We start from the raw sequence: 15239 nt of genomic DNA, 5'->3' as shown, positions 1-15239 counted from the left end.
GCTGTTGCTAAAGTGCAGCTCAGTGCTTGTAATTGATAAAGAGGGTGAGAGACCAAAGAGAAAAAAAAAGGAAAAACATAGAGAGTGCCTTTTGGTCACTTTTCTTTTGACAAGCCTATTGCAGCTGAATTGTTGCCAGGACAACAATCTGTCACTACTGTATGGAGTGTTTTTGTGAGGGAACACACTTGCTGCTCTTAGGTCTCCACTGTGTTAAAATTGCTTATAAATGACTAATGTGGAGGAATTAAAATTTGCTTTGTGACTCCACTTTACAACGGCTTAAATTGTCTTTGTGTAATGTGAATCCAATAAGCGCATTTTGAGCAAAAAAAGAAAAAGAAAAAAAAAAGGAAGCAAATTAACGGTGCTAATGGAGTTAAATCAGGAGACGTGGACAGGACTTCATTAATATGGAGCAGTGAGTATGTTAAGGCTGAATCAGCTAAGCAAGAAGGATTTCCTGGAGTTCCTTCTAGGGGGTCCATTAATTGTAAAAACAAACAAACATACAAACATATTAATAAATTTAAATAAAAGTAGGCAGATTATACAGATGTTTTATTATTTCCGAACTTTCCACCCATATAACCCATTTTTATTAAAAGTATAATTAGATTGTGATTTGCACCACTGTAGCAAAAGTAGAAAATTGTAGACTCCTGGCTATACCCCCGAGAACCATGGGTCTAGACTGAACCAGAGACCCCTATTATTATTATTATTATTATTATTATTATTATTATTATTATAGCCCTATTATTATTAGTAGTAGTAGTACTAGTAGTAGTAGTAGTAGTAGTAGTAGTATTGAAAGGTTTTTTGTTGTAGTATTTCATACCATATATTAACATGTATCACACTTGCTGTTCTGTAACAGCAAATAATGCACTGCATTATTCCACCCTTTCATCTCCTCCATCTATTTTCTTAGTTTCTAATCTCCTGGACAGATAGGAGCTTTGCCACGACTGGCTCCTTTACACCCATTGGAACCAATTGTTGGAGAAAGGCTGTCTTGGACGGCCCTTGTGGAGCATGGTGGGCCTCATTAGTTAAATCCCCACTGAGGGTGAAAATGTAAAGTGGGAGGGAGAGTAAGACATTTCTGCTTTCTCTCTGTCTTTATTAGGGATCTCTATGCTTTCTCCACTTTCTCCCCTCCTCTCTTTCTCGCAGTTTTGTGCATGCATCAGCAATAGCCGAGAGGCCAAGCCACAGCCGCAGTGCTGTTCTGAAGCCGCCCCTCCACCCTGAGAGCAAAGCACTATGGGAGTTTCATAAGGTGAACTCTGACTGATCCACTCAAAAGAGCAGCTTTCTTCTTTGGAATTGCACCAGATGGAAATCAAAGCTTGTTGTTAAAAATCCCTTTCACTGATATCAAGAACCCCACCTATGATGGAGGCTTGGGGGAAGAGGGAGTAGTTTGGGGGAGAGGCTGTACATAGCTGCATATCCATTATGCCAACCAAAAAAGAGCACGCCATTTGACCTTTCCCTTCGGTAAGTGGGCTAAAGCTCTTGTTTTGTTGGTAATGACGAAGTGGGAAAAGGGACGGTAACGGAGGCAAGCAGGTCCCCACTTAACCAGAATTTATCTTTTTGGCACTTAAAGGAGGGGTGTGGAGCACCATTATCTATGGGCTCCCCCCTGAACAAGCAAACAGCCCATTCATTATTAACTCAGGATTAAGGTAGAGCATTAATCCTGCCTGACAGTGAGCCTACTTGTTAAAGCAGCCCAGCTCTCCAGCCACAGCAGATGGCTTTCAGCTGTGGCTATTGCAGTGTTAGAACCACAGGTTTAAACATGTGCTAGCAAACACCTCTGCAGTGAGTTGGTGAGTTGGACTTAACACTTGATTGACATGACTTTTTTCAAATTCTGCCACTTCAAATGAGTCTCAGATCTGCCACTCCCACTGGATGGGACGAGGTTGCATCAGCTGAGCAAGTGCTCCACCGAGATGTCAACGTGCTTTATTTCTGGAGGCCGCTCAAAGCGAAAGGTGCTGAGACCCAGACGAGAGGGAGGGATTCATGACGGTTTTGAGGAATGTGCTGTGCTCTGGAGTCACTCCATACGGGGCTGCTGCACCTGCTCTCTGCATGGCCTGCTGTGGCCACTTAGTGCTCAGCTCCAGACAAACCATAGACTGCTCAGATGCGTCCATGTTGGTGCAGCTTGACCCTGCTGCTTTCAGCTTTCCATCATTCTCTCCTCATAATTTCTTTCTCATAGTCTTCTCATTCTCTTTTGGCTCATAACATCTCTGCTTTGCATGTGGCTCCTGCTTCATTGTTTCTAAGGCCCTGTTCACATATACATGCCTTTTTTTTTTTTTTTTTTTACCCCACTGTTGAAAAAAAATCCCATCCAGAAAGTTTTTGAAAATGCTGCATCTCCATCCACATTGAAACCGCTCATATCAGCACACAAGCCCAGTGATAGTATGTTAGAAACTGTTATGTCAAATGCATTGAAGAGCATGTGCATTGAGCAGAAGAAGGTGGAATGCAGGGGAAAAAAAACAACAACATGGCCAAATGTTCTAAAACAAAATGACAAAGATTTATATGTGTGAACTGATGATGCGGTGGAGCTACTGCTTAAGCTTACACTTAAATACTAAGTGTTTGCCCGGGTCTTCTCACACATCTCTGTTCAGAATACAGCATGTATCATATTCTGGCACTTCATCATGTGGGTGAAGAAATAAAACAGTGAAATTGAATTACAAACAAATAAGAATCAAGTTATCAAATAAGAAATTACAGATCAAAGCCAGCATTTTTGTGTACATGCAAAGAAAAAATGCGATTTTACTACTATTTTCTAAAAAAAAAAAAAAAAAAAAATGTCTGTATATGTGTGGACAGGGCCAAACTCTCCTTTCTGTTTACCATTCCTTTCTTTCCAGTCTTTGGCTATCTAACTGTATTTCTCTTTCTCTTTGTCTATCTCTCCATTCACATTGCGTAATAGGTCCTGATGATTGTTGAGCCAGCTGCTGGGGAGCATGTCCTGACATGAACTGAGCTGCTAAACTGACTCACCCTGAGAGAGAGAGGTAGTCTGAGAGATATTTAGAGAGAGAGAGAGAGAGAGAGAGAGAGAGAGAGAGAGAGAGAGAGAGAGAGGGAGGGCGAGTCTGAGAGACACCCCAGTGTGGTTCGCTGCCTCTGGCCAGGCCATTTCCTTTTTCCTCTATAACAAATCCCACCACTCCTGATCACTGGGTGAGCATATGTGATTATACAAGGAAGACCATGGTAGCATTAACATTTGTTTCTTTGTATTTTGACCATGTTGATTTACATTTTTATGCTTTTTCCTAACTTAAAGTAAATCTCCTACAATATACATTATTTGGATATATAACTGTGCAGCCATGGTGAACACACGCTACAGTATATATGGTCTGTAATCATATGGAAATAGTGTTTTTTTCAGACTTCACTGATCTTAATGTATGCACTGGTGACACAAACTGTAGTAGAAACCCATTTTACTTTTAGTACATCTGCATATTTCATGTGAGCAGTTTGTCCAAGATCTTCTACAGTTGGCTTCAGTCCTGTAAACTGCTGGGAAAAGCAGGCAGGATGGTGGATTGGTGCCAGTTGCTGACTGATACCAAGGACCGCCACCATAGGGCAAATTTACCAAGACACAAATTCCAAACATGTTCGTAATTCATTCATTAGTCTGTCTTGGGATGTCTAGATTGAATGTATTTGTTCCCACATTCTGCGTGTGGACGATCTTTGGAGAATCTAATGATATGATAATTGTGGACATAGTTTCAGCCCATCCATTAACCCATACTCCCTGTACTGCATTAGTTCAGCTCAGAGCATGTAGCATACCTTTCAGACAGGGTGAGTAATATGTGGAGCCATATCATGTTCTAAGAAAAATATTTTATTCCAAATGAAAAAAAAAAAAAAGCTTCAGTCAGCTTTTATGTCTTTTACAGCTTTTAAAGTAATCATGGGTAGATACAAAGTCATCCTTTTTTCTGTTTGAAACATATATAGGACATAGATTTTAACACTCAATGAAACAAAAATAGATGTTAACGTCTAATCATTGGTTACAGTAGTTAATATTGAGGTTTTTAATATTGACAGAACTGACCCTCAGCGTTACCTCAAACATTGGATTTATATTGTCATATCACCCAACATAGCGAAGTATTGCTATGCCTACATCTTAACCTTAACCTTAGCCTTAGTAAGTTTTTTTAATTTTTTTAAACAACATAAAATTGGACCATGTAATTCTTTTCTTCTTTTATTGGCGTGCTTAGTTTTTAGGTAAAAATACCATATGTTCCTATGTACCACAGTGCATTTTCTTATCATTTGTACATGCATACATATCGCATACACATACACACTGAACTGTGGACAGTAATAATCAAAGTAACAGATTTTATCAAACCATGCTGACCATGCAATCATTATCCTTTTTGTCATGGTTCCTACCCTGAAAATATTCTCTCCACCATTTTGCCATGCCTTCTGTACAGGAGCTTTATCTTAGCTCTCCTCAGAGACTGCTATACGGGCAGTCTACGTAGCTTTCGTCCCCCGTGGCACCACACCAGACATCTATATGCACTCACACTCGCTTAATTATTTAGTACAATATGAAACAATGGAATCTGCAGAGACTAAAGACGAGCTGTCATTGTTCAGAGACTTATCAGTGTCTTATGCAAGTAGAGTAAGTTAATCATATACTGGCTTAGCTTTAGAGCTTCATTCAACAACCGTACCTTAACAGCAGGTGCAGTGTGTACCCTGTTTGTACAGCGTTGTCGGAGTTATTCTGTCGGATTGCGTAACAGTTTTCGCTGGCTCAGTTTAGACACAGGGAAAGAAGCTTGAGGATGGGTATGTTTATTAAGGAGTTTGATGTACAGAAGAGTGAGCAAAAATAAATCGTAGAACTAACGAAAAAGAAGAAAATGTCAAAGTAATAAAAATGTGGCTTATTGTTTCTGCCTTGCTTTGTCACAGCATCAGTTCCTCAAGCTCAGCAGGCCTAGGTGCTGTTTATAGTGCTGTTTATGATACACTAAGCTGGATTTTCTTACATCATACACCATTTTTCTTGATTATCTAGTAAATAATTTCTGTAGTGTGGGAATTTCTGAAATCAAGATAAAATTTTGTACGAAACAAAAATGAAAAAAATAAAAATAAAAATGACCCCATGTGAGTGAATTGCATAAAAATACCCTCCACAGGAATAAACACCAGTTTTTAAATCTAAAAACTTTTTTTTCGTTGCACCTAATTTATACCACTGGCAAAAAATAGCATTCTCACATATGGCTATATTCAGAGTTGGCGACAATATTTGTGCAGGGAAAGTTACTCGTATTCGGAGTACGTTTATGCAGGTACTTAAGTCAATTTTCCGAGCGGCTCATTCAGATTATTAAAATTACCTGTATATAGTCCGCACCTTTAAAATGGGCTTTTTCAGTAGTGTCTCAACCACCACTTTAAAAACCAAGCGCTAGTATTTAAACCTAAAATTAATAGGAAGATAGAATATGTACACTGGAAGTAGCAGATTAGTTTTTGTTTTTTGCTTTTACTTTTTTAGTATTAACTTCTCACTTCACACACATCATTCAACTCCAAATATGGCCCTTACTGCAGCAGCTGTTTAGACAAACTCACACCTTTGTGCCATCAGAGACACAAATGAAAAAAGTCCATCCAGTTCCAGTAGATCACCTGGGGGTTAATAATACACTGCATTTGTATTATTTGTATTACACAGTTGCATTGAGGTCCCCATGGTGTATAGACTACATGCACTAAAAGTAAACAAACTGGGACAAAGTGAACTGACTGATGGACACACTGTTAAGATCTGTGAATCTTCAGGTTATGGTTCTTAAGAAGGGAGAAAGTGAAAGTACACAAAAGATGGCACCCTCGTCCCGCTACACCCTTCCTGAGCCAAGTGCTTGGGAGAGTTTGCCAAATAACACACAGACATACAAAGTCCAAATGGCAAGATCTCTCATTTATTTAAAGAAAGGCAGAATGTATATCATGCTTGACACACAACAGAAACAATGGGTTAACTATTGATTGGCTAGGCAGAAGTGCATATTTGATTAAAACAGGAAGCATATCAATGTAACACAGGAACAACTCCATATATGGTTTTCAGGAAGTCATAGGAATACGAGCAAATGTTATTCGGGATGGTATGTAAATGCATGCAAATGGTATTCAGCGAGACAAAGGAATGGTGAGGGGCTTTATCAGTCTGTACCTGGTTGGGAAGAGTTAACAGAGGAACAAAGGGAAAAGATGTTAACACATGAACAAAGAAAGTGTTAACAAGGGAACAGCGAGTGGAGAGGGTTCATAGTAAACTTATCACACACAACAGGTTTTAAAAGGCACTCAATTTACCAGACAGGTTCTTCTCATCACCCATTAAGCTAATTGTTTCCCTGATCTTTTCTGTGTCCTGTCAGTTGTCCGGCCCCATCCACCTGCCTGATAGTGATTCTAAATGGGCTTCGTATATGCTTTACAAGTGCAGAGGGTGTTTCTTAGGTCTTTAATAGAGCTTCCTCGTTTTAGGAGACCAAGCACTGAAGGTACATAGGCACCCTATTGGAATTTCTTAATACCTTAATAATTGTTTTCTTAAAATTATTATTATACTTCCACATGACAGTCTATGCCAGCTCATAGAATACTTTGTACATTTTTCTAGGAAATTTGGCCCAGCGATCGAGGACAGTCTCAGCTACCTTCCAGCAATTTTAGTTGTATGCCACTCAAGCACTCTAGTGCCACCAATAGGGCAAATTTTTACAAAAGTGACTCTGCAATGCAATGTCATAATAATGCTATTCATCTTTCCTCTGATTCCTTGAGTCACGCTGAGTTCAACAGATACCACCATGTTAATTTCTGCCATGTTGGAGTTTCCACCATTTAGACTTTTTTTTTTCTTTTCATTTCTTCTCCTGCAAATTTTCTCCAATCATCAACAAATTTGGATGACATCATTGTGAGACCTGTCCAAACTGGATATTTCTCGGATGTTGACACCAAACTTGTTACATAAGTATAGCAACATGACCTAATGTTAACAAACAAGCTTTGATTCATTTGCAACTTAGGAACGCTACTGAAAACTAGATGTGAGGCCATATCTCAGCAACAGCTTTATGCTTTGCCTTCAAACTGACTACATCTCTATGAGAACATATGCTAATTGTCCCACTGGCTTCTGGTTTCCTCCAGGGACAGGACCAAAAAGTGCTTGGCCCGCTTAATCACTACTGGCAGCTATATTATTTCCTTGCTTTCCTTCTTCAAGAAGTAGCTACTCTTTCTGAGAACGCAGTGACAGAGGAATGAATGCCTGTTAGCCAAATGAGACATCATTGTTCATTGAAGTGTCACTTTAAAGAAATGTCACTTACATAGCTAAATACTGTATATAGCTATATAATAATGAAGGGCTATTACAAATTCAATTAGTACAAGTCTAAGTAATATGCACATGTATTGCAGTACATGTAGTATAGTTTCATCATATTACCTCATATTTTCGCCTGTAAAAGATTCTCCTCTATCATCAGCTGACTTCTAATTTGAGACTGTACCATGGAACTTAAAGCACTTTTTAAAAAAAAAAAAAATTATTAATCATTTTGTAAACATTGTCCTTAGAATTGTATACATTTTTCGGACTTTTGTTGTTAGTGGAGTTGGACCATTCATACCAATATACTCCAAAAAGAAATATTTCTGTTGAAGAAAAAGAAAAAAAACAGATTTAAAAAAGTAAATATCTGCCAAATTACTCGAAAATGGCAGATCAAAGAAATTTCTTCTTACATCCATCAGCCTTTTAGAAAATAACTTTCAAGATAAATAAACCGTTTTATCAAAGTGCTTTCTCTTTTTACAGCCCACCCCACATTATGTGCGTGCACACACACACACACACACACACACACACACACACACACACACACACACACACACACACACACACACACAAAATAACCTTTGTAGTCTCGCTCTGGCTTATATGGGTGGATGTGACAGATGCCAGCTAATTCTGAACCATCTGACACACCCACAGGGGTCTAAGCGTGAGCCCCAAACACACACACACACACACACACACACACACACACACACACACACAAACACACACACCCTGTCTCTCAACCTGTATACACAAAGCCCATTTTTTATTTTATTGTGAAAGAATCTGCCACCAAAGCACTCCAGTCTGGCAGGGATACCAGCAGGCTGCGTGTCTTGTCATTCTCAGAATACCGGTGCTTTTTTAACAACCAGGAAGTTCCATTAGAATCTCATGTGGTTTAAAAAAAAAAAAGAAAAAAAAGGCAGCACTCGGCCTGGGGTTGCTGCAAAGAGGGTTTTGAGTGCCATGCGCTAACACACTGGAACACATAAATCAATAGGCACCTGTGGGAATAAGGTGTGAGGCTGGGGACATAGAGAAAAGAAGAAGGTCTCTCATGTTTTAGAGTCCATCTTTTTTCAGTTTGAAGCAACACCGGTCCCTTAGTGGCGAAGAGAGCCTGTGCTGACATGAAGAGGCATCCTGTGATATCAGTTCTGAACAACAAGATAGACTGCTGCAGTATAGAGCTGCTAACAGCACCATCTGAGAAGTGCTTCTGTCCTGGAGGAGACTGCTCTCTTATCAGTGTTTCCACACACACACACACACACACACACACACACACACACACACACACACACACATCCGTGTCTTACTATCATTGTGAGGACCTGGATTGATATTATTATTAATGCAGGTAATTAATTGTATGCCCACACATATACCTAACAATAAATATAACCTCTACTAGTGTTGTTGTTGTTGTTGTTGTTATAATAATAATAATTATTATTATTATTATTTTAAATAAATCCTGCAGTTTTTGTACAACCAAACAAACAAAAAACAGGTTTCATCATGGGGACCAGCCAAATGTCCCCACATGGTCAAAACTGTCAGATTCACACACACGCACACACACACAGACACACACACACACACACACACACACACACACACACACACACACACATAATAGATTGTATACAATTCCACTGGTTAGACTTTAAGCAAGTGTAGCAAAAATAGTCAAAAAGATTTGAAAACCTCTCCACAAAGATAATTCTAGCATACTTTACATGGAGGATATTCTTCTGTGAACTTCTGCTCTTCTTGGTGAGTCATAACGAACAAATTACAACAAAAAAAAGAGAAAAAATCAGCCAGCAGTGCCTTTTACCGAAACGCCATCTCTCACAGTATAAGTCTTCCATAAACACATAAACACAGCTGAGACAGAGGTTGAGGATTAGCATGCTGAAGGATAGGAAAAGTTCAGTCGAGTGACCAAACACGCAAATGAAACGGAATATCATATTCAGTGTGCTCGCTTAATTCGGATTATGCAAAAGCAAACATTTAACCAGACTCGGCTGTTTGGATGGGATGGGAGGAATGCAAATGTCATTTGCTCTGCTCCTTGCTGGAAAGTCTGAAATCACGGCTCAAGATTGAAAAGCTCTGGGATCACGCTTTCAGCAGGAAGAGAGAAGGAGAGCGAGCGAGGAGGAGAGAGAGAAGAGAGAAGGAGGGAGGTGACAGTCAGAGCAGGGTCTAATCTCACCAGCAAGGTTAGATAGAAGGCAATGCACCCTCATCCTTTCTTTCGGCTCTCTCTGCCTCTGTCCATCCTGCGTGAGTGCATGTGTTTATGTGAGTGAGGAAGAGTGAGGGAATGTGTGTGAGCGTGTGCTTAGCATTTGCCTGTGTGTGTGCGTGTGTGCGTGTGTGTGTGTGTGTGTGTGGGCCTGCTCTACACTGTGCTGGGGGCCAAAACACTAGCGATTGCTTTGATCTGGATTCTCGGTGTCTCGTCCAATCACAGTCATGTCACCGACTCGCCCAAGGCACCGCATACTTGCTCCTGCTGCCGAGCTGAGCCACGGCTTTCCATTGTGTTATACCTATTTCATTATACGCCTGCACAGGAAATGGGCTCCCCTCGTTTGTTTTAGGCAGCCCAGGCAAAAGGCCAAGGCTTCAGAGTTCATGAAGTGACAGTAACACTGTGCCCTCCTATGAGCTTTTACACACTCCCTGATGAGCTCTTGGAGGAAAAGAGACATTATTATAATGTATCTCAGTGGGGTTTTTTTGTAGTTAAATTTGTGAAACCTCTCAATGTTCTACTTTATGCTTCCTCAATTGCTGTTAGACTCGCATCGATCTGCTGTATTCAGGAAGAGGTTGGCGAGTGAAAAATAATTAGGCTATTAGATGATTAATGCCCAGCTTCACCTTTAAATTCAGGAACTCATTCTTACCTTTCCAGCTTTATTTTATTGATTTGATTTGATTTAAGATGCAACAGTAAACTTGCGATGCCATTACAATACAGCATGCGATTCTTTTTTGCCCGTCTCGTAACACGAGCCATCAGAATGCTGAACATAGCTGAGGATTTTTTTCTTTGCTAAGTTATTGCATGGAAATGCAAGTGGACTAATACGCATGCAGTCCGCAGTGTGACTAACTGACAGTAAGACAAATTTGTTGATAACACACCCTGACACTGAGTGATGGAGGACCAAATTGTCTATTCTCATTACCTACTGAAATTGAAATACAGGTTTTGTCATTTCCTGGTGTAGCCATGGCAACCTGGCCTCTATCTACTCTGGCCTAGGTGAATATATTACAAAGACAGAAGAACCTACTCATAATGCATTGGCTAATCATGAGTGTAGAAGATTGAAAGGTGGGTTATTTTTTCTGTCAGTGGCAAGTCTGAGGATTTTATTTTAAGTGTTGAGTCAAGTCCATCGGTGTAAAGATGTTTTGGTTTATAAGTTCCATTGAACTTTTAAATTCAAGTCCAATTTCACAAAACCCTATAGTCCTCCTATTGGTGGATTGTGGAGAAGCAGTCACACTCTCAGCTTCTAATAAAAGAATTCAGACACAGCCAGACGTCTGGTTGTAATGTCACTTATTTAGTTCTGGGAGAACGCTCACATTATGCGTTCTGAGATAACGCAAGACCAAAGCATTCTTTTTTATGATGTGTGATTTGTGTCTGCTACCTGCATAATCAGGCCAAAAATCATACACCGGGCTCGAAAAGCTCCAACTGAGTGTCTCTGACTTATCATAGACACTAGATTCAACAAAACATCTAAACATCTGCTCTGTATATTGTGCTTAAAACTGATCTATGTAGAGATGCATAGAACAAACACCAGACACCAGGCAGCAGGATAAACTGCCTGTTTTTCTATATGTTTACAAAGGAATGGATTCACACTGACTTGGTGCTTGACAGTTAGCTCAGTGTCTTTTAATTTGACAAGAAATAAACTGCGTCTCTCTTTCCAAAAATTTGTGAAGTCGCGATTTGCTGAAAAACAACAGCGATGGCTCTGGGATGCGGTTTTTAACGAGAAATAAACCTGAGATCAAACATGAGATCTTAACCTGTACTTTCTGAGAGTTCATGACTCTGTCATTTTCTTAAATACATCATCCGCCTCATATAATCTGTCCAAACACACTCTTTACCCTCTCACTCTGGGCCTGGGTCTGACCCAGCCAGCGCTAAGAGAGCTTTTGCAGCACCGCTACACGCCACACTGCAGCAACAGAAGCAGTAGTGTGTAGTTGAAGGGGTGCAAGTGTCTTCTGTGCAGCAGCACAAGTTGTTTTTGAAAGCAAGAGTTCTTGCATCTAATCACAATGTCTATTCCCATGAGCTTACTGGTTACGGCTGTCTCGCTCCTCTACCTCGCTGCCAGGAGTCGCTGTATTTTTAGGATGTTGTGAAGTTTCCTCCACTGCATAGGCAATGAGGCACTTGCCTATGGGGGGATGTCGGGTTTGAAGATGATGTCCTTTGGATGTGATTAATTCAGTATTGCACAAGAGAGATATAGAGAGGGAGAGAGAGAGAGAGGCTGAAAATAGAATGCCTGTAAATGACTGTATCGTTCTTGTTTTCCCTGACTTCTTCCCTTGCCTCTGTCTTGTACCTACTTATCGGCACATTACGGTGGGAGGGTAAATAAATGAGTAAGGGCCAAGGAGCAGTGCATCTGGATTTTTTCTGTGTGTGTTTTCGCATGTCTGACTGTTTACTGTGTCATTATATACAACGTGCACACAGAAATGCTCTCTTTTCAGATCAGCCAGTTCTTTCTCTATTCTTCTTTTTCTCTTTTCGATCCACGCTCATTTTCCTTTATCACTTTTCCAACACTCTCTGTCTTTTCCTCACTTCCCATCTAGGTGATAGCTTTCTGATCTCTGTTGTACAGTACAGCGTATACTAAACATGACTTTGGTCCCCCCTACCAACACACATCTAATTGCCTTTTTTCCCCCCAGTTCTTGTCATGCTTCAGACTAAGAACTGGAGTTACAAGAGAAAGAAGTTTTTGTGAAGTGTTAAAAAAAAACAAAAAAACCTAACAACACAGAGTAAAAGAGTAAAATATAAGCACAGCTGTCTGTGCATTGTCTCATTTCCTATAGGAGATCTGACCCTAGTCCTTGTTGTAATCAATTTTAGATGATGAGCAATACCACAGACATTTTCCAAGTGTGCTCGAATGGTTCAGAGGCATTGTCTGTTTGAAACATTGCTCTGTGCGCCAGAAAGTGAAATACGTTCTTCATGAGATCAGCGCTCTTTTAAAATTCATTGTGACATGACGTGAACTTCGTGAAAATCTAAACAGAACTGTGGTCTGGTTTTATGACCACGAGCTGTTTTTATTTCATTTGTTATATTAAAAATAATAGGATTTTACTGAATTGTATTTGTGAAACAAAATGACATAATTCTTCACTAATTATATTAATGCTCATTTGGCAGAATCTTTTAAGCAAAGTGACTCAAGATTGAGAAAGGATACAGTGCAGAAATATAGCTGAGTTGTCATAGGTTAATGGTTTTACTCAAGGGCCCTGCAGTGCCCGGCAAGACTTCCTGGGTTTTGCTTTTAAAATTAATAACTGTTTAAGGAACATACCATGTTAGAAAAATGTATGGCGTTATGAAATATACCACAGAGTGTGCAAACAGGATGCTGTAATATTGTGATCTTTGTAGTGGATTCAAAATTCATGAATTTATTGTCTTATGCAGCCATATAAAATCCATATAAAATGTCCTGTTGACGCAAGTTAAGTTTTAATTAAGTTCATAATCTTCATGATAATATTGGTTTACCTCAGCATTTTATGAACACTACCTTTCATTCTATAAACAGCTTAAATCAAGCCTTATGAACTTAATGATGCCCAGATTTGGACTATAATATATGAGGAAAGGTCAATGTGTAATATATACCTCCAAACATTTCATCACTGTGAATTAATAGATGTATGTTCATGTGAATTTGGGATGTAGCTGAATACAAATAGGTTATTCAGAATGAACACATAATGCGTTCGAAATCAATTCAAATACAGATATCAATAGTAGGTGCACTATTTTGTTCTAAGACAGCTTGCCAGAAAGGTTCTGGCCCAGAATAAAGGTGTGCTTTCAGACTGGGATCCCGTGAGATTCAAGAAGAAAAAAAAAAGGCACATGAGAAAGTGCTAATGTTTAGCGGTCCTTAGTAGCTGTTTAGTCCGGTTGCTACTAATTAAATAAAATTATATTAGGCTACTAGTTTGGGAAATAAAACCAGCAACATTTATTAGAACATATTACAGGTTGGTACAAACAAAAATTCAAACTGTGTGTGCTGGATTTAAATTAAAACTCCTGCACCAGCTATGAGCTTGAGCTTGAGGTGTGGAATCCAGATACAGATACTCATATTTGGAGCACTAAACAGATACAGATAGTGGCATTGTGTTACACTTCTAATGTAAATGCAGGTCAATTTTTCAGGGTTGGTCCAGTTTTAACCACCATCTCCTATGAACCATTAAGCTCTTAACCCCAACAAAGAGATCACATTTTTAAGAGGCTTGCCATTATTTCTCCACGTTGTGTGGCTGTATGAGCAACGCAGTTAGAATTCTGATTCGTTTATGGTCTTCGAGTGAGATTAATGACATGAACACTTCTTACATCAAACCGGGAAAGATGAAAGGAAGTTAAAACAAAAGCTCATTTATTGCTACTTTCATATGCTGCTTTGATTCGATGCTAATGAGATCATGAGCGGTGTCTTCCTTGCTTAAATCTGTTCACATCCTCTAATTAGAATGCACAGACACGTCACAGCTAGATAATGCGTCAATATTTCATGTGTTTTGGTGACGAGGATGGTCAAATACTGACAGTGGGCCGGTGAGTATGAGCATGGCCTGGTCATTTGTCTCGGACTCAGCCTTAGGAGGCACTGGACATCAGTGACGGCCAAAACGGCTTCTGTTTACAATATGCAGGGGCTAATTGTGTGGCTGTGTGAACTGATTTCATCTCTTTAGATAACGAGTGAAGAGTCTTTAGCTTTTTGAGTATGCCGTTCAACCTCCATCGGGGCATTTTCTCACTTATTAGACACCGCTTTAAACGTGGCATATTCTGCACACTGAGGCATCATTAAAACGAATTTGGACCGTACAGAGCCTTTTCCTTCTGAAGATCTTACTGCAAAAGTGTGTTTTTCTAAAGAAAGATGGTTTCTGTTCTCTCTCAGCCTGGCGTAAACACAGCAGCTGCATAATTTGCATGCAGATTTATACAAATGAGCGTCATGCTTAATGCAGACTTTAGATAATGGGGAGAAAACGAAAAGGCATTTTAAACGAGAGGATCTGAATTCTGAGACACACAGAAAGGCTGTGTATCAAACAGCGGCTTGTGTACAGCTGTCTTTGTTTGCATTCTGCGCATGTTCTGGGAGTTATCTGATATATTTTCTGTTCTCTCAGCCATATAGTCTTCCAATTGATTGCACAGCTTTATGCTATCTGCAGCTAATCTCACAGGTAGGGCTGTGTGACAAGGAAACGTTGGCCTTCCACTTTCCCAGGTCAATATCAGAGGGGTAAGCTGACCATGGAAGGAGGCGAATCATAGGCAAACACTAGAGACTAGTAGTCTCGGTTGACAAAAACAGCCACTGGTGCGAAAATGGCTCAATTAGAGGAGCCGTAAACTCGTTAAGGCTCACGTAGG

General features: G+C 39.8%; 1 protein-coding gene across 1 annotated transcript in view; it reads left to right on the top strand.

The window, feature by feature from the left end:
• The window catches only part of roraa (RAR-related orphan receptor A, paralog a), a 260726-nt gene that overhangs the window by 51851 nt on the left and 193636 nt on the right, over positions 1-15239 (top strand). The window lies entirely within an intron of this gene.

The sequence above is a fragment of the Ictalurus punctatus genome, chromosome 14 (assembly GCF_001660625.3).
Source record: "Ictalurus punctatus breed USDA103 chromosome 14, Coco_2.0, whole genome shotgun sequence".
Taxonomy (NCBI): Eukaryota; Metazoa; Chordata; class Actinopteri; order Siluriformes; family Ictaluridae; genus Ictalurus; species Ictalurus punctatus.
Note: the sequence above shows the minus strand (reverse complement) of the source record. Positions and strands in the feature narration are given on the sequence as shown.